At 44.0% G+C, this 19,558-nt stretch overlaps 1 protein-coding gene across 4 annotated transcripts in view; it reads left to right on the top strand.

Moving 5' to 3' along the window:
• The window catches only part of unc5db (unc-5 netrin receptor Db), a 484,543-nt gene that overhangs the window by 448,310 nt on the left and 16,675 nt on the right, over positions 1–19,558 (top strand). The gene's annotated exons all lie outside the window — the stretch shown is intronic.

Raw genomic sequence — 19,558 nt, 5'->3', positions numbered from 1 at the left:
CATTTAGGACGAAATGAATAAATCAGCATCGCGCGCGCAGCCGTTTCACTGAGAATAGTATTTTTTCTATTCTCATGAGTATTATGATTTTAACGCCACTCAAGTTGCGGTTTGAAGACGACCTGAAGTTAATGCTTGCTTTGTTCAGATGTGCAAGATTTCTATTGCCTCCGATTTGTGGCTGCATTGCTGTGGAAGGTGGTGATGGGATAAAACTAATAATAACCAATCAGCAAGGACAGGTGAAGATGCTCGTGGGTGTGTGAGCTCAGCGTTCGAGTCACTATCTCCCTTCCACATCCAGCTTCGCTCCTGGGACACAATTTACACCTTCCTGCGACAGCCGGATTTCATCCGCCTCCTCTAATTATCGTGCTGGTGGTTGACTGCAGGGTAATGTCGAGCTCCGACTTCGTTTGTTACAGAACACCTACTTTTAAGCCATAAGCCAAACGAAACCCAAATCCCTCCCACCAAATTACGCTGCTTCACTAGGTGTAGGTCACGCTGCCGAAGAAAAATGCGTTCGGATTTCGTTTTCACTCCGGACCTCAATTATCTATCATTTAGCAAAGGCATGTGTACCTCTCGATTGGATTCTGCCTCATCTCTGAGTCTGCAAGAACAAACGGATAAATATAAATGCAGCTGCACTGCGTCACTGCGCTTTCTGACTGAAGCTACACACAAGTCCAGTGGCACGTAATCACACCACTGTGAAATCTAAATCCTCAATCCACAGTAAATGTGTCACTCAGCTTCAGAAGGCTGGAGTTGGAATTTGAAACCATGTCCAAAGTCAGTGGAGCGTTATTTTCCCAACCAGTCACGTCTGGATACCGTTGAGAACTTTATCACTGAAACCAAAATAATAGATTTTTTTTTTTTTTTTAATCCTCATATCGGCCTATTCATATGACTACAATAAATAATGCAGGTTGTTCATACTCCCAAAAGTGCTGACGAATTATTGATTCTGATTGGTCAGAAGGCAGGGGCGTAGCTGGGGGTCCTGCGACCCCCTCCTTTGCCGGCCCATACATTTTTTTTTTCTAAGAATATTAGAAAAGCGCCCGCTGTCATTTTTCAAACTTTATTTTTTCTTAAACTAGATTGTCACCTCGGCCTCATTAGGGTTTCTATAACCTTGTATGGACTTCCTGTGGTTTGGGCACGATCGCACTAGAAAGCACGGTCAAGCTGCCAGTGTAGCTGCAGTCTTTTGAATTGCGAATTATGAGTATTTCCTCTCGTGTTAATAATTCGCCATGTCAAAATGAGCGCAACTTTCCTCCTCCTTTCGACGTGAAGAGAGGTAAGCAATTTCTCATCTCATTATCTCTAGCCGCTTTATCCTGTTCTACAGGGTCGCAGGCAAGCTGGAGCCTATCCCAGCTGACTACGGGCGAAAGGCGGGGTTCACCCTGGACAAGTCGCCAGGTCATCACAGGGCTGACACATAGACACAGACAACCATTCACATTCACATTCACACCTACGGTCAATTTAGAGTCACCAGTTAACCTAACCTGCATGTCTTTGGACTGTGGGGGAAACCGGAGCACCCGGAGGAAACCCACGCGGACACGGGGAGAACATGCAAACTCCGCACAGAAAGGCCCTCGCCGGCCACGGGGCTCGAACCCGGACCTTCTTGCTGTGAGGCGACAGCGCTAACCGCTACACCACCGTGCCGCCCCGGTAAGCAATTTATTATACGTTTTTTTTTTTTCTTTTCATCAAAGTTGCATTTTGTGGCTTCGAAGCTAAGTTTTAGTGCCGTTTCTAGAACACAGCATCAAGAAAACGTGGAAGAAACAGCAATAATGGACGAGCCGGTTTCTAAGCTGCCTAAAACTAGCAATGGTAATTTATTTTTTGTTACATGTTTTTCATAGTCAGGACTGGCGATGATGAACATACACTATGGCAGAGCAATCAACACTGACAAGATCGTTGATTTGCCATTCGTCATCCATGACGCCTTTTACTTAGAAACATTTTGGCCGATGAGCAGTAAGACAAGAAGAAGAGAGAGATCTGCATCGGTTGATGAGGGTAAGATGTCGAGCCGCGATCCATACACTGCCGGATAAAGCTGATTTGGCCGAATCATTGTCCGACATCTCAACAGCTCGCAACATGAGATGAAAGAATGATGCAAAGACCGTGTTATTTTCGCAAATGTACTCAATGTATTTTTTCATTTACAAACCTGCGGGTATATACTCAGGCTGCCAGTTGGTGTGTGACACCCCCCCCCTTGAAAAATCCTAGCTACGCCCCTGGAAGGTGTTGATTCATTTCCCATAACAGCAGCTCTGACTGACTATAGTTTCAACTGCAAGGCAAATCAGGTTTATATTAATGAAGTCGTTTGAACGTGTCACTTACGCAGGGACTTGTATGATGGACGTGTCACGTAAATAAGCTTTATAATACAATTGGCTAATTTACCTCATCTTTCCATCGCTGCCCAGTTTACAGTTAAATCATTTTCTGGACATTCGGCATTCAGAATATACATTATCAGGGCTTCCCCTAAAGCAGTGTTTCTCAACCACTGGACCAAGCGCCATCTAGTGTGGCGCGAATTTTTTTTTCCCCAAGTTGAAGCTAAGTTTTACTCGTAATAGGGTACAATTGCTGGGTTGCATCCGACGTCACAGCCGCCTCATTAAGCTACGGTCACACTACAGCTCGCGATGCTTTGTGATGGGTTATCGATGAAAATGAGGCGTTTTGGTGGCGATATACAGTACATGTGAGCTAAAAGTTGTGGTCACACAGCAGGCGAACACTTGACTGTCACGCCTTCACGTGCTTAAGTCTGGTGCAGCTCGAGCGGCTGCACATGCTCACGGAGCGCGTGGTGCACGTTCTTGGGACCCAGTCGTTATGGGAAACACCTGACACTGATTTGAGCAAAATCAGCAAATACGGACAGATACGGATACGGACGCTGTTTTCACAGAGGCTTTGTGAAGTATCATCGTCACTGTCGTGTTGGTTTCCAGCCATGCTTATAACACTGTTTAAATACTCTGCTTTATGATACTGCTTTCGTTTGCGTTTTGTTTTTATACCGTAAATATCACGCCTGCGAATAAACACTCCTTCCTGCACTCAGATCCGTCTACCGCCGTCTATCTTGGCGTGTCCTGATCCCCAGATCTTGAACCCAGCCACATATAAAAAGTTATTCTCCTCCATGCTCTTCAAGGTTTTCACCTGTGTGTCCGTGTAGAACGATGTCTGCAGCACCAGGTAGTTTAAGATCTCCGGGAACTCAACAGATGGATCATTTTCCAACTCGCAGGAAAAATCCTTCTTTGTTAGCGTGTAAGGATTTATCCCATTGAGTGGGTTTTATATCCACTTCTTTTGAGTGTACTTCTTGATTTTAATAACTTGCTTGTTTGCTGAACACAAACACGGCAGTAAGTTCTTGTGTTAATGGACCAGACTCCACTTTTGGATCATTAATCCCTTTCAACTGAGAATGACCTGTGTACATGGTTTGGCTTCTGATGCCCCTTTTCCACCAAAGCAGTTCCAGGGCTGGTTCGGGGCCAGTGCTTAGTTTGGAACCGGGTTTTCTGTTTCCACTGACGAAGAACTGGCTCTGGGGCCAGAAAAACCGGTTCCAGGCTAGCACCAACTCTCTGCTGGGCCAGAGGAAAGAACCGCTTACGTCAGCGGGGGGGGGCAGAGTTGTTAAGACCAATAACAAGACCGCGAAAGATCGTCATTTTTAAGCGATGAGAAGCAGCAGCTGTACAAATGCGAAGTCATCCATTATTATTATTGTTGTTGCTGCTGCTGCTTCTTCCGTGTTGTTTTTGCTTCGATATTCGCGCCAAGGTTTATGCAAACGTAGCGACGTAACTGACATGGCTTCCCTTAGCACCGCGAGCTATGGAAAAGCAAACTGGTTCTCAGCTGGCTCGCAAGTTGAACGAGTTGTGAGCGCTGGCCCCGAACCAGCCCTGGAACTGATTTGGTGGAAAAGGGGTATGAGACATCCGTACAGTTTTAAATACAAAACCTACAATTAAAAACGGTTTGGTTTTTATTGCATTGATTTAATTCCTGGGCTCCCATCTGTAACAGGGAGTGATGTTGCATCCCATTAACACACTTTACAATAGATTATTAGATTCTAATAGAATAGCTGGGTCAAAATAATTGGGGGTCTTTTTTAATGGGCCCCGACTCATTATACTGTAAGTATGAATAGGTGGGCCTTGAAGTAGAAAAGCTTGAGAACCCCTGCTCTAAAGCATCATAGCGTAGCGGCCCTGCTACACTTAATTTATTGACCAATACACTTAGTGACATCCCGCTACCCATTAAACGGTCACCGGTTAAACGCTTACAGTATAACGCTAGAATCAACACGCATGTGTTTTGTAGCCTTTGAGCAGGTAATCAATACAGCCCATGGCCCTGAACTTGACCCAAGTTCACAGCTGATGCCAGAGAAGGGTATTCCGCACTGATTGGCTGAGCGTGTGTGTGGTATCCCGCGTTGACTGGTTGAGCGATGCGCAATTAATATTCGCAGGTAACTTATGCAAAAATGGCGGCGCCTTCAAGCCGGGTACGAGTGAGCATACTGTAACACCGACAGGTTGCAGCTTAATTACGGAGTTTTTCACAAAGAAAACTGCGGAAAACAACTCAGCAACAGCGGCAGACCGTAGCTGTGAGATCGTGACGGCCAGTTCGCTGCATGTTGCTGACCAGCTCGAGTCGGACAGGGAGAGTATTTAGTCATCCGCACTATTGCCAAAATTTAATGATCAGTATTTTGAACAACTCGTGCCATGTTGCATCACCATTCACTTTGATGTGAAATATACTACCGTTCAAAAGTTTGGGGTCACTTTGAAATGTCCTTATTTTTGAAAGAAAAGCACTGTTCTTTTCAATGAAGATCACTTTAAACTAATCAGAAATCCACTCTATACATTGCTAATGTGGCAACCCCGATTCCAAAAAAGTTGGGACAAAGTACAAATTGTAAATAAAAACGGAATGCAATGATGTGGAAGTTTCAAAATTCCATATTTTATTCAGAATAGAACATAGATGACATATCAAATGTTTAAACTGAGAAAATGTATCATTTAAAGAGAAAAATTAGGTGATTTTTTTTTTTTTTTTTTTTTTTTTTTTTTTAATTTCATGAGAACAACACATCTCAAAAAAGTTGGGACAAGGCCATGTTTCCCACTGTGAGACATCCCCTTTTCTCTTTACAACAGTCTGTAAACGTCTGGGGACTGAGGAGACAAGTTGCTCAAGTTTAGGGATAGGAATGTTAACCCATTCTTGTCTAATGTAGGATTCTAGTTGCTCAACTGTCTTAAGCTAGCCACACACTACGCCGATTTTCAGCGTACCGAGCCAACTGAAGTCGCGAGTCAGGCGTAAAGACTAGTTTTCGATGGTACCGACTCATCTCACAGCCGATTTGAAAAACTAATCAGGAGCCAGACTGATCGGCGAGAGTCGCTAGCAATAGCCAATCATATCTTTCGCATATAACACGTGACATCATTAAACACAATTTCTAGCGCGAGAAATACGTGTTGGTAGCACCTAATGCAGGTATATACTGTAATTCCATAGACTGAAGCTTTATCCATAGACACAGTGGGCTGGAAAGCCACTCTGCTCAAGTTGTGTGGCTGAATTCCAAATCACTTTAACTCCCCTATATAAGTGCACTATTTAAGGTTGGAAATAATAGCTCATGCAGCCTAGATAGTGCGCTACATATTCCATGTTGTGTCATTTGTAATTCAGCCTGTAGCATCTTCAAGTGTTGGATTTAACAGTAACTATATCCAATAGCCAATCACAAAGCTATTGTCACGTGATATTTAGCGGAATGTTTATGATGCTTAGTTCGCATAATCTCGTTTGGTGTCGCTTCAATCGCGACTGCACTCGTCAACAGTTGTGAGTTAGTCGGGGATATGTGCGTGCCCTGTCGGGAGTCGGCTCTGAAATGGGTCGGTTCGGTACCGCGTGGATCGGCATAGTGTGTGGCTAGCTTTAGGTCTTTTTTGTCGTATCTTCCGTTTTATGATGCGCCAAATGTTTTCTATGGGTGAAAGATCTGGACTGCAGGCTGGCCAGTTCAGTACCCGGACCCTTCTTCTACGCAGCCATGATGCTGTAATTGATGCAGTATGTGGTTTGGCATTGTCATGTTGGAAAATGCAAGGTGTTCCCTGAAAGAGACGTCGTCTGGATGGGAGCACATGTTGCTCTAGAACCTGGATATACCTTTCAGCATTGATGGTGTCTTTCCAGATGTGTAAGCTGCCCATGCCACACGCACTAATGCAACCCCATACCATCAGAGATGCAGGCTTCTGAACTGAGCGCCGATAACAACTTGGGTCGTCCTTCTCCTCTTTAGTCCGAATGACATGGCGTCCCTGATTTCCATAAAGAACTTCAAATTTTGATTCGTCTGACCACAGAACAGTTTTCCACTTTGCCACAGTCCATTTTAAATGAGCCTTGGCCCAGAGAAGACGTCTGCGCTTCTGGATCGTGTTTAGATACGGCTGCTTCTTTGAACTATAGAGTTTTAGCTGGCAACGGTGAATTGTGTTCACAGATAATGTTCTCTGGAAATATTCCTGAGCCCATTTTGTGATTTCCAATACAGAAGCATGCCTGTATGTGATGCAGTGCCGTCTAAGGGCCCGAAGATCACGGGCACCCAGTATGGTTTTCCGGCCTTGACCCTTACGCACAGAGATTCTTCCAGATTCTCTGAATCTTTTGATGAGATTATGCACTGTAGATGATATGTTCAAACTCTTTGCAATTTTACACTGTCGAACTCCTTTCTGATATTGCTCCACTATTTGTCAGCGCAGAATTAGGGGGATTGGTGATCCTCTTCCCATCTTTACTTCTGAGAGCCGCTGCCACTCCAAGATGCTCTTTTTATACCCAGTCATGTTAATGACCTATTGCCAATTGACCTAATGAGTTGCAATTTGGTCCTCCAGCTGTTCCTTTTTTGTATCTTTAACTTTTCCAGCCTCTTATTGCCCCTGTCCCAACTTTTTTGAGATGTGTTGCTGTCATGAAATTTCAAATGAGCCAATATTTGGCACGAAATTTCAAAATGTCTCACTTTCGACATTTGATATGTTGTCTATGTTCTACTGTGAATACAATATCAGTTTTTGAGATTTGTAAATGATTGCATTCCGTTTTTATTTACAATTTGTACTTTGTCCCAACTTTTTTGGAATCGGGGTTGTAAATGACTATTCTAGCTGCAAATGTCTGGTTTTTGGTGCAATATCTCCATAGGTGTATAGACCCTTTTCAGTCACGTGACCTTCGTAAACGCGACCGCCATTTTGGACATGTAGTGGACTTCGGCTCAAATCAGTTTGAATGCGAGGAAGGCGACAAACGAAAAACATAAGAAAAAGGAGCGAGATGCAGAAAACACCTTCACTATCCAGCGACGTAGGGCATTTACAGGGCGAGCAGAGGGAGAGATATTTGCAAAAATTGAGGTTAGCAGGCTTAGAGAACGACGTTTACCTGCTTCCACCAGGATTGTTCACTGACGTACGGAAGTACACGAAGCCCTCGTCTTTACCTGATTTCGGCCCACATGATCTGTATACCTATGTCGTTAAAAACCCATCGCCATACACATACACGCCAACGTCCGAGGTTCCGGAGCGCGCTCCGGCTTGCTCCAGGAGTGCTCCGGCCGAGGTTACGCAGCGCGCTCCGGCTTGCTCCGGAGCAAGCCGGAGCGCGCTGCTTAATTTGAGGGCAACCTCGGCCGGATTGTGCTCCGGAACCTTGGCCGGAGCACTCCGGGAGCAAGCTGGCGCGCGCTGCTTAATTTGAGGGGAACCTCGGCCGGAGCACTCCGGGAGCAAGCCGGCGCGCGCTGCTTAATTTGAGGGAGAGCAAGCCAGAGCGCGCTGCTTAATTCTCGGACGTTGGCTCCGGCAGCTATCTACACTGGATCCGGTGTAAATAGCTGCCGGATCATAATTACAGTAAACTAGTAAATACAGTAAAGGAAAAACTTGACTGAAAGGTTTTAACAGTCATCCAAATGACTGAACGTAAACATTGCTACAGTAACATACCAGCTACTATGTTGTTGACATTAGCTAGTCAACAATAGCTACTACAGAAGAACAAAGAGGTTACAATGGGTTATTTTAGCCCATTTGGTTACACACTCGCCGCCACAGAATGTTAACAGCAATGTAATGCCTTTTCTGGCTAATTTTATTCGTTTTACCTCCAACAAAGTGGTCACTGCACAAGCGCTGGTATGCCGAGGGCTGCCAATCTGTTAATGGCCGCTATCCATCTTCTCCGTCGGGATCCGATAAAATGATAAACCTTGCCTTGTTTGTTGGTTACTACATCCAGGTGCACAACAATATAGTGGCATGATGGAAGTCTTGCTGAAAGTAAAAACTTTCTTTGCTGCTGTTCCTCAATGTTGGCTGTGGTAAACTACTGGTAGTACACGTCCAAAATGGCGGCTGCGTTTGTCGTGACGTCACGTGAAAAGGGTCCATAGAGGCCCATTTCCAGCAACTCTCACTCCAGTGTTCTAATGGTACAATGTGTTTGCTCATTGCCTCAGAAGGCTAATGGATGATTAGAAAACCCTTGTACAATCATGTTAGCACAGCTGAAAACAGTTGAGCTCTTTAGAGAAGCTATAAAACTGACCTTCCTTTGAGCAGATTGAGTTTCTGGAGCATCACATTTGTGGGGTCGATTAAATGCTCAAAATGGCCAGAAAAATGTCTCGACTATATTTTCTATTCATTTTACAACTTATGGTGGTAAATAAAAGTGTGACTTTTCATGGAAAACGCAAAATTGTCTGGGTGACCCCAAACTTTTGAACGATAGTGTAGATTGCAGCAGTCTCCTTTGGAACAGTGAGATGCAAGTGAGTACTGTATTGACTTTTTTTTCTTTCTGTTTTTAGGGTGGGACTTCAGTTCAGTTATAGTTGAACTGATAAAAAACAGCTCTAGATGTCACCAGAAGCCACGAAATGAACCCTTATATTTCAAAATTTTCCACAGGAACATGCCCCCGGACCCCCTAGCTTACTACACTGCACTTGGAGGGCCACCATTCTTTCCAGTTTTTTCTCGGGGAAACCCTGATTGTTTCTTGGTGCATTGCACAAGTTTTTTTTTTTTTTTATAGCATGGATGCACCTAGGTATTTGAAAACATCCTCTGAACTATCCAATATAAAGTCACATTGGTTCCATGTTGACATCTGTGGATTGTTGGTCATTATTGTAAACTGACGTTATTTGTCGATCAGCTTGTGATGTGATGCTGCTGGAAGAATCCATTTAAACCGGGTTCACAGGCTATAAAGGGATGCACGCAGTCCCTGACACTGTGGCAGCCAAATGATGGTCAATTGGTGTTAAGTAGCATAAAGGGATGTACAGAGTCCAAAACACTTTAGCGTTTAAATGATGCTCAGTTGTTGTTTGGCACAACATGTTGTTTTCCTCCATCATTACACCATCAGCGGACACATGGCAAGATGGAGGCATGGATTTGTGTTGTTCATGTCATGACCCTTACCATCTGCCTGCTGCAGGAGAATTTCTTCAGACCAGTTTGGGGAGCCCACAGTGGCGCGTCTTCACAGCTGGTGATTTGTCAAAACAAGAAGCGTTCGAGGATAAGGAAATATATAAATAGTTAATCAAATAGTTGTTTAAATGGTCTGTGAGAATCCTGTCAAAACGAACCGGGTTTGGATAGATATCCAGTCGGAAAGCGTTGGGTGTTGTCAGTACATACCACCAACTTAATTACAGGACAACTGTTCTACTAATTGTGACGTTAATAATTACTTAAGACGCCCTATCAAGCCAAACCTGAAAAGGACACTGGGCTCAATGGAATGTTTTTGTAAATTAAGCCAAATAAATCCACCTCTTATCTATGTGTATTTGCTGTAACCTTTACGTACAGTGGCATGCAAAAGTTTGGGCACCCTTACTGAAAATGTCTGTTACTGTGACTAGTTAAGTGAGCAGAGGATGAACTGATCACCAAAAGGCATAAAGCTAAAGACGAGACATTTCTTTTCAGCATTTTCTGCAGGATTTGTGTATTATTTTTGTTATGTCCAATTGGAGAGTGAAAAAAGAAAAGGAACACCATGTGAAAGTTTGGGCACCCTAATACGTTTGAGTTCTCAGGTAACTTTTACCAAGGTCCCAGACCTTAATTAGCTGTGGCTTGTTCAAATTCTTCGTTAGGAAAGGTCAGATGATGCAGATTTCAAAGCTGTCTAAATTCTCAGACTCCTCAAACTTTCTGAAAGAACTGCTCGTTGGGTTGCTAGAAAGGCAAATAAAAACCCCTGTTTGACTGCAAAAGACCTTCAGAAAGATTTAGTAGACCCTGGAGTGGTGGTGCACTGTTCTACTATGCAGCGACACCTGAACAAATCTGACCTTCATGGGAGAGTCATCAGAAGAAAACCGTTCCTGCGTCCTAGCTACAAAATTCAGCGTCTGAAGTTTGCAAATGAACATCTAAATAAGCCTGATGCATTTTGGAAACAAGTCCTGTGGACTGATGAAATCAAAATGGAACTTTTTGGCCACAATGTGCAAAGGTATGTTTGGAGAAAAAAGGGTGCCAAATTCCAGGAAAAGAACACCTCTCCAACTCTGAAGCATGGCTGTGGATCGATCATGCTTTGGGGTTGTGTTGCAGCCAGTGGCACAGGGCACATTTCATTGGTCGAGGGAAGCATGGATTCGAATAAATACCAGCGAATTCTGGAAACAAACATCACACCATCTGTAAAAAAGTTGAAGTTAAAAAGAGGACGGGTCCTACAATAAGACAATGATCCAAAAAACACCTCAAAATCTACAATGGAATACCTCAAGAGGCCCAAGCTGAAGGTTTTGCCCTGGCCCTCACAGTCCCCGACCTAAACATCATTGAGAATCTGTGGATAGATCTCAGAAGAGCAGTGCGTGCAAGACAGCCCAAGAAACTTGTAGAACTGGAAGCCTTTTGCAAGGACGAATGTGTGAAAATCCCCCAGGTAAGAACTGAAAGATTATTAGCTGGCTACAAAAAGTGTTTACAAGCTGTGATACTTGCCAAATTGGGTGTTACTAGGTACGAACCATGCAGGGTGCCCAAACATTTGCTTTGGGCCTTTTTCCTTTTTTGTCATTTTGAAAATGTAAAAGATGAAAATAATTTTTTTTTTTGCTTCAAATATAAAGGGAATGAGTCATCTTTAACTTTATGCCTTTTGGAGATCATTTCATCTTCAACTTGCAAAACTTAGCCAGACACCAAAAAAGCAACAGGGCAAAGGATTTTGCAAGGGATTCACGGCAGGCTGCCAGGTCGCTCCGTTGTGTGTAGCTGTCGATGTTGATTTTAAAAGTAACTCAGTAAATTATACAGGGAAATGAATACTTGCGTCTGAGTGAAAAAGACTGTAGCAAGTGTGCAGCGTTGAAGAGTCTGGAGACAGAAATCTTAGTTTCTCGGTCGTTAGCCTGTGCTACTTGCTCTCGATAGACAGCACTGCAGGGTTCGAATTATAAATTTGACCCGATGGGGGTCTCTATTTAAAAAAAAAAAAAAAGCAATGCATACTCGCTCTCCTGGACCAGTGCACTTTTGCGCACTGCAGTGCACAGCTTTCACACAGGCGCACGCATGCACGCACACACACACACGGTGTTGCGCATATATATATATATATATATATATATATATATATAGTTAAACAAATTATCAAATCAAGTTTATTTGTATAGCGCTTTTAACAATAAACATTGTCGCAAAGCAGCTTTACAGAATTTGAACGACTTAAAACATGAGCTAATTTTATCCCTAATCTATCCCCAATGAGCAAGCCTGTGGCGACGGTGGCAAGGAAAACTCCCTCAGACGACATGAGGAAGAAACCTCGAGAGGAACCAGACTCAAAAGGGAACCCATCCTCATTTGGGCAACAACAGACAGCCTGACTATAATATTAACAGTTTTAACAGGTATAACCCTCAACTGTCCTCATGGGGCCGTCCTTCACAGGAGTGGGGTGATAAAACTCCGACCAGACACAGGGCACCAGGATGGATCAAGCAGGTCCGAGGGGCAGAAGAGGCCAGCATCTCAATCCCAGGATCAACATGTAACTCAGAGGGACAGATTGGGGGGGAGAGAGAGAGAAAGAAAACACAGGTTGTTAGGTATGCCCTAAAAATGACAAGTATTAAATCTGTGTGGTAGGCTCGCAGAGACGAGAGTCTTTACATCAGGCATAACACACAACAATGGCATGTTAATATGGTAAAAAATGTCATGACCTGCTCTGGCTGGATGCTTGATTGGGTGTTGGGAGCACATTCCTCAGCAATGATGAGATGCAGATGGGACCCTTAGGCCTGGCCAAGACAATTCAGTTACATTTCACCGGGTCTGGGACATGGGACAGAATGTCTGACGGCCGATTCCCTGCAGGCTACGAGAGCCAGTCGAGGTCTCCACCCTCTCCACCAAAAGATTTCCTGTTGACTCCATGTAACTCAGAGGGACAGATTTGGGGTGGGGGGGAGGGAAAGAAAACACAGGTGGTTAGGTATGCCCAATGTCACTTGAATAAGTAGGAACAGTATACATATTGCACCGAGTACAAGCAGAGACTCCAGCAACTAACTGTGACAGCATAACTAAAAGGAGAGAGCCAGAAGGTAACACAGGCATGAGGGAGCCCCGGGACATAAAGCAGCCAGCCACTACACCGTCAACAAACTCTTAAGTTTCTTGACTTCTTCGGACTTAACTTCACATTCGATTTCGCAGGCTGCAAATTTCAGTTTGCGCGCATAGTGGTGTGGTGGTGAAGTACAGCCGTACATGTTGCGGTTTAATAACACGTTCAATACAAAGTTATGGCTGCATGGTGATCGGAAATGAAACGAGTTTTATTTATATTTATATGGTGATATAGGCTATTCAAGCTTATTATGGTGATATATGACGTATTTGAGAGACTTCCACAGAAAATTAAGTTTGCTTTTTTCATGGGAGCCTGAGGGAATGGGAGCTCAGCTCCCATTGGCTCCCACGTAATTCGAACTATGCAGCAGTGGCTTGACCGCTTTATTAGCCTTCGCTAACACTACACCAGCTGGAAGGTGACTTCACTGCTGTGCTGATGGCGCCGACTCGTGGTTAAGCTCGCACTGGGGTTCAAGAAGGCTGAGGGCGATACATTTTTGGTCCCTCCCACTATAAATCAAAATCCAATTGGTTAATTCGTCCGACATAAACACAGACTGCCATGGCCTTCTGTCCCGGCAATGAAGTCCTAACCAGTGAGTGAGCAGCTCTAAACTCTTCTCAGCCTCGAGACAACAAACAAAAACGTCTCACTGGTTGGATAACCCGATTTTAATGTTTTCAGGACAGTAACCCTTTCATTTCTGAAGCACACTTGATAGAACATGAGGCCAAATTAGAATCAGAAGAGAATATAATGAAAGAAGTTAAATATAACATTTGAAACGCTGATACGTTTGGGCCTCCTCTGAAGGACTCGGCCCTGACGGTTCCCTTCTGCTAACTATCCATGTCATTTACTCATCAGTAAGGAAAAGAAACTACTGTAACCTAAAATAAAAATTCAGTAATTAGAGTTCAGTACATGTTCAAGTGTGAGAGATGCTGTTCTGCTGAACCATTGGTTTTTTTTTTAATCAGACTATTTGTATCCTGTCTGTTAGCTGGAACGAATCTATTCATCGCTGACCTCTCTCATTAGCACTCTGTTTTTCGCCCACACGGTCCAGTGCTCGACATTTTAGTGTTCTCGGTAAACCCGAGACTGCAGTGTGTGTGTGAGAAAACCCCAGAAGGGCAGCTGCATCTGAGATGCTGGAACTATCACGTCTGGCACCGACAACCATAACCACAGGCAAATGAGCTCTCTCTCTCTCTCTCTCTCTCTCTCTCTCTCTCTCATTTTGTCCATGATGATGTTTGGATTCATGACATGTAAACCCTTCGACCTCATGACTCGTGACTCATCACTTAGAAGAGCAGAGCAGACTTGCTGTGTTAACAAGCCAGGAAATGAAGAGGGTCACTGAGTTTCTGTATGCGTGTGTGTTAAGGACGTAAATGAACAGGAATACATTATTAGGAATGAGCATTGTTCTAAACAGGTACAAATAGAGACGCCATTCGGGCATGCACTACTCGTGTGTATTTTAAAGACTGCCTGAAAGCGTCACAGGGAATGTGGCAGGGCTTTCCACTAAGGCTCATACTAGCCAGCCATGACAAATAAGTAGCCAGCCGGGGGGGGGGAGTAAACACAAAATAAACTCCTGTGCATGCAGTTCCCAGGATTAAATGTATTTTCCACAGACCATTTATTTATTCACTTTACTCAAATACAAAGTAAAATGGCAGTAAATCTTCTTTCTTTTCTTGCGTATTGCATCATGAGGCGTTCCTGGCTTGTAAATCTTTTATTTTCGGTGCATGACACATTCACGCAGCTGAGCATGCTATGAATTAACAACGACAACGGTCTGCAGTGGGGCTGCACAATTAAACACTCAGCGAACATTTCTCCATTTGTGTATGCAAATACACTCCAACGACTCACACTACGTTCAGACTGCAACCTGAAACGACCCATATCTGTTGTGAAATCCGATTTTTTTGTTAGGCCGTTCACATTCCCAATTATATGAGACTTGTATGCGATCTCCAATATGAACGGAAAACGACCCAAAAGTGTCCCGCATGCGCAAATTGACACGTAATAAGCACATCTACGTAATACGTAAACAAAAAAAAAGCGCACTCTTCAAGTTTGCAAGTAAAGCATGGAGATGAGGCGAGACCTGGCGATGTGGTTTTTGTGGCGGCGGCGGAACTCGCACAATAATCTGATTAATGTGGGCAGCAGACTAATGAGACCGAAGGTGTCAAATTACTGGAAAGTTCCAGAACAATCTTATCTTGTAATACAGGATGGTTTAAGTTATAAATCAGTTATAGAAACTGTTTTATTTAATCAGGCTAACAGATCAACATCCAGGTCCCTACCAAATCCACCATTAGCTTGATCAATTCTATAAAAGTCTATTTAAATTCTGAAAACTGTACAAATGTTGTTGTTTTCCACCAAAGAGGCGGGATTAGCCAACGCAGAATAGTGACGTTTGTCTCTTGTTGATGACGTGTAGGTCGCATGAATGCGACCTGTCCGGTCAGACTGCAGTCGCATGTGAAAATAACGGATATGCATCGGAATTAGGACCACATATCCAAGCGGCCTGGGTCGCATGTGAAAAAAATCGGATCTGTGTCGTTCAGATTGTCAATAACAAATCGGATACAGGTCGCATATGGGCAAAAAAAATCGGATATGGGTCGTTTCAGGGTGCAGTCTGAACGTACTGGTAGTGTCAGTTTGGTTTCATTTACAACCAACGGTGTCTTTTGATGCCAGCACGTAATTGAACGAGAGAAGACTGGTTTACCGGAGACAAAATAAGCGTCATCTCTGCTTCTGTTCCCTCCGACAGCCCCGACACACTACTGCCTCCGCCGAGTGCGTGCGCGCACACACACGACAGCCCCGACACACTACTGCTTCTGCCAAGTGCGCGCGCGCACACACCGCATGTCGGGGCCACGGATGAGTTACTCTCCCTTGATCAACGAGTCGGCGAGGAATTTGTGGTTATTATCGGTACAAACGGCGCGAATCACTACTTAAATGAGTACAGTTCAGTTTGACATTGTCAGTCCGTTAGATAAACATTTAATTTTATTAAAATCGAAAATTAATATTTAGAGCCTGTAGGCCACAAAAATAATAGTCATTAAAGTAGCCGGCTGGACTTAATTGTGTAGTCGGCTGTATGGCCGGCACCCGGCGCTTGTGGAAAGCCCTGGAATGTGGTTAAGACTGGAGGTGCGCATGAGGACTGGGAAACGAGAGCAAGAGGTTTATACTCTCAGGCAGGGTAATGAGCGGCGGGCTTGACTTGTAAGTCCAAAACACATTAAGAGACACAACAGCGATTCACTGTCGGGTTTGGTTTTGTCATGTTTTAGGTTTTGTCGTCTTTGTTTTTCCCGTCATCCACGTTACACCTCAAGGACCACAGATTAGGCACCTGCCTTCAATTAACACTTCTTTCTAAATCCAATAAAGCTGACTGGTGCAAAGCGTCTAGTTTGGAAAGATGATAAATGGAATAAGGTTCAGTAGATATGATTTGGTCAGTGGACTCCGGTATCATCATTTAGACTGCGAAACCAGCATCTCGGTGGCCTTTTTAATCAGGTAATATATGAAACATTTCTCTTGCGTGGTTTGCAGTGTGATAGGAATGGATGGGGAATATTAACTAGAACTCGCAGGTGCCCAGCTGCAGGTGGCTAATGGAGAAGGAATGGGTCGAGTCAGTGGAGATTGAAAATGTGTTCATGAGCTGATGGTGGTTGAGCGTTTCCCGCATGAAAGAAGTTATTTGTAGCCGAGTAATCCGTTTATTTCAAATAGGCAACGGATGATGGCACAGCAAATCCAGATATAATCCAAAATGCCATCTAGACTTTGGAGGACGAGAGCAGAGAGGGCTTACGCTAAGTGGATAATGCTAGCTCGAAAGGGTTCAGAAGTTTCTGAGAGCCAGAACGACACTTCCAGGCCCTCCAGCAAGACTAATCTCCGGAAGTTACTTTATACAAAAACATCTGTCAGAACGGATAAATGTAAAGCACTGCCCAGTGCTGAGGCTCTCAAGTTCCTCAACACCCGCTGTTCCTTCATTCATTCTGGTAAACTTGGACTTGGTGAGCCAGGATTTTGTGTTTGTACATACGCTTCTGCAGGAAGTACATCCAGATCCGGAGCCAAATCTTTCAGGATCATATCGAGACTGACTGAAGAGTCACTCAGTCGAGTACAAAGCTAGAAATCCTCCCATTATACAACCCCGATTCCAAAAAAGTTGGGACAAAGTACAAATTGTAAATAAAAACGGAATGCAATGATGTGGAAGTTTCAAAATTCCACATTTTATTCAGAATAGAACATAGATGACATATCAAATGTTTAAACTGAGAAAATGTATCATTTAAAGAGAAAAATTAGGTGATTTTAAATTTCATGACAACACCACATCTCAAAGTTGGGACAAGGCCATGTTTCCCACTGTGAGACATCCCCTTTTCTCTTTACAACAGTCTGTAAACGTCTGGGGACTGAGGAGACAAGTTGCTCAAGTTTAGGGATAGGAATGTTAACCCATTCTTGTCTAATGTAGGATTCTAGTTGCTCAACTGTCTTGGGTCTTTTTTGTCGTATCTTCCGTTTTATGATGCGCCAAATGTTTTCTATGGGTGAAAGATCTGGACTGCAGGCTGGCCAGTTCAGTACCCGGACCCTTCTTCTACGCAGCCATGATGCTGTAATTGATGCAGTATGTGGTTTGGCATTGTCATGTTGGAAAATGCAAGGTCTTCCCTGAAAGAGACGCCGTCTGGATGGGAGCATATGTTGCTCTAGAACCTGGATATACCTTTCAGCATTGATGGCGTCTTTCCAGATGTGTAAGCTGCCCATGCCACACGCACTAATGCAACCCCATACCATCAGAGATGCAGGCTTCTGAACTGAGCGCTGATAACAACTTGGGTCGTCCTTCTCCTCTTTAGTCCGAATGACACGGCGTCCCTGATTTCCATAAAGAACTTCACATTTTGATTCGTCTGACCACAGAACAGTTTTCCACTTTGCCACAGTCCATTTTAAATGAGCCTTGGCCCAGAGAAGACGTCTGCGCTTCTGGATCATGTTTAGATACGGCTTCTTCTTTGAACTATAGAGTTTTAGCTGGCAACGGCGGATGGCACGGTGAATTGTGTTCACAGCTAATGTTCTCTGGAAATATTCCTGAGCCCATTTTGTGATTTCCAATACAGAAGCATGCCTGTATGTGATGCAGTGCCGTCTAAGGGCCCGAAGATCACGGGCACCCAGTATGGTTTTCCGGCCTTGACCCTTAGGCAGCTGGGCCATAGAAGGTTCACGCTGCATGCTGCACGCTACACGCGTGTAAAGAAAAGTGGACAAACGTAGCATGACTTGCTCTGGGCCATAGAACGGCGTTCACGTTGCACGCTGCACACTTCACGCGTGAAGCGTGAAATGAACATGCACACTTTTTTCTAGGCGTGAAGATGGAAATTCCAGTCAATGCATGCGGTCACCGCCGCGCCAGCCAATCAGAACGGGTCTAGGGAGATAACTCTATGCTTTCAGGGGAAAACTTCAGAAAAAATATAATTGAATGGTATAATTGAAAAATAGTTCTTCATCGGGATTGTCAAGCAGATTATAGAATGTTCGGTGAAATTCACCACGGGTTTCTCTCAGAAGGAAGTGTTCTCGGCTCCAAATTCTGTTCCTTTTTCTCTTCCTCTGTCTCAGTAAAAGCAGAATGAGGCAATCGTCGTCATCCGAAGAGTCCATATTGCGGTCAAAGTAGAACAGACGCAACACGTGAACATCCAAGCATGAAGTTTAATGGCCCAGGGTCCGGTTCTTCACGTGAACGTGTAGCGTGCAGCGTGCACCTTCTATGGCCCAGCTGCCTTACGCACAGAGATTCTTCCAGATTCTCTGAATCTTTTGATGATATTATGCACTGTAGATGATGATATGTTCAAACTCTTTGCAATTTTACACTGTCGAACTCCTTTCTGATATTGCTCCACTATTTGTCGGCGCAGAATTAGGGGGATTGGTGATCCTCTTCCCATCTTTACTTCTGAGAGCCGCTGCCACTCCAAGATGCTCTTTTTATACCCAGTCATGTTAATGACCTATTGCCAACTGACCTAATGAGTTGCAATTTGGTCCTCCAGCTGTTTCTTGTTTGTACCTTTAACTTTTCCAGCCTCTTATTGCCCCTGTCCCAACTTTTTCGAGATGTGTTGCTGTCATGAAATTTCAAATGAGCCAATATTTGGCATGAAATTTCAAAATGTCTCACTTTCGACATTTGATATGTTGTCTATGTTCTATTGTGGATACAATATCAGTTTTTGAGATTTGTAAATTATTGCATTCCGTTTTATTTACAATTTGTACTTTGTCCCAACTTTTTTGGAATCAGGATTGTACTCTACTGATTTATAACACGCTGCTCCAATCATCTCTACCTGAAGTCACATGTTCCAGAACGTCCTTTCCTGCTGCCTTCCCTGTCTCATCCCACTTCTTTGTTATTTTATAGTCACTTCCATTTGAGAGAAGTCTTATACTTTTGTGCTAAAGCAGATAGCATTGCTGCTTCACAGCTCCAGGGTTCAGGATTTAATCCTGAGCGGAGTGTGGAGTTTCGCATGTTCTCTCCATGTCCATGTACGTTCCCTCTGGGTTCTCCGGTTTCCTCCTGAGGAAAACCATGCTG

The sequence above is a fragment of the Neoarius graeffei genome, chromosome 24 (assembly GCF_027579695.1).
Source record: "Neoarius graeffei isolate fNeoGra1 chromosome 24, fNeoGra1.pri, whole genome shotgun sequence".
Lineage (NCBI taxonomy): Eukaryota > Metazoa > Chordata > Actinopteri > Siluriformes > Ariidae > Neoarius > Neoarius graeffei.
This window is presented reverse-complemented; position numbering and strand designations above follow the sequence as displayed.